The following is a 529-nucleotide window of genomic DNA, read 5'->3' on the forward strand; positions in this document are numbered from 1 at the left end:
CATGATTCTCTATATAGAAAACCCTAAGGACTCCACAAGAACAATAAGCAAATACAGTAAAGTCTCTGGATACAAAATCAACATTCAAAAATCCATAGCATTTATATACTCTAATAACGAAGTGTCAGAAAAATAAGTGGAAAAAATAATTCGTTTTGCAATTGCAACAAAAAGAATAAAATAATTAGGAATAAATCTAATGAAACATGTGAATATATAATGAAAACTATGAAACTCTATTAAAAAAATCGAGAAGATACAAAGAAATGGAAAGATATTCTATGGTCTTGGATTGGAAGAATCAACATAGTTAAAATGATCATTTTACCCAAAGCATTATACAGATTTAATGTAATCCCCATCAAAATGTCATAGGCATTTTTTAAAGAAATGGAACAAAAAATCATCAGATTTGTTTGGAAGCACAAAAGACCCTGAATTGCCAAAGCCATCCTGAGATAAAAGAACAAGGCTGGAGGCATCACTCTGCCTGACTTCAAATTATCCTACAAAGCGACAGTAATCAAAA

The sequence above is a fragment of the Pteropus vampyrus genome, unplaced genomic scaffold, assembly GCF_000151845.1.
Source record: "Pteropus vampyrus isolate Shadow unplaced genomic scaffold, Pvam_2.0 Scaffold419, whole genome shotgun sequence".
NCBI lineage: Eukaryota > Metazoa > Chordata > Mammalia > Chiroptera > Pteropodidae > Pteropus > Pteropus vampyrus.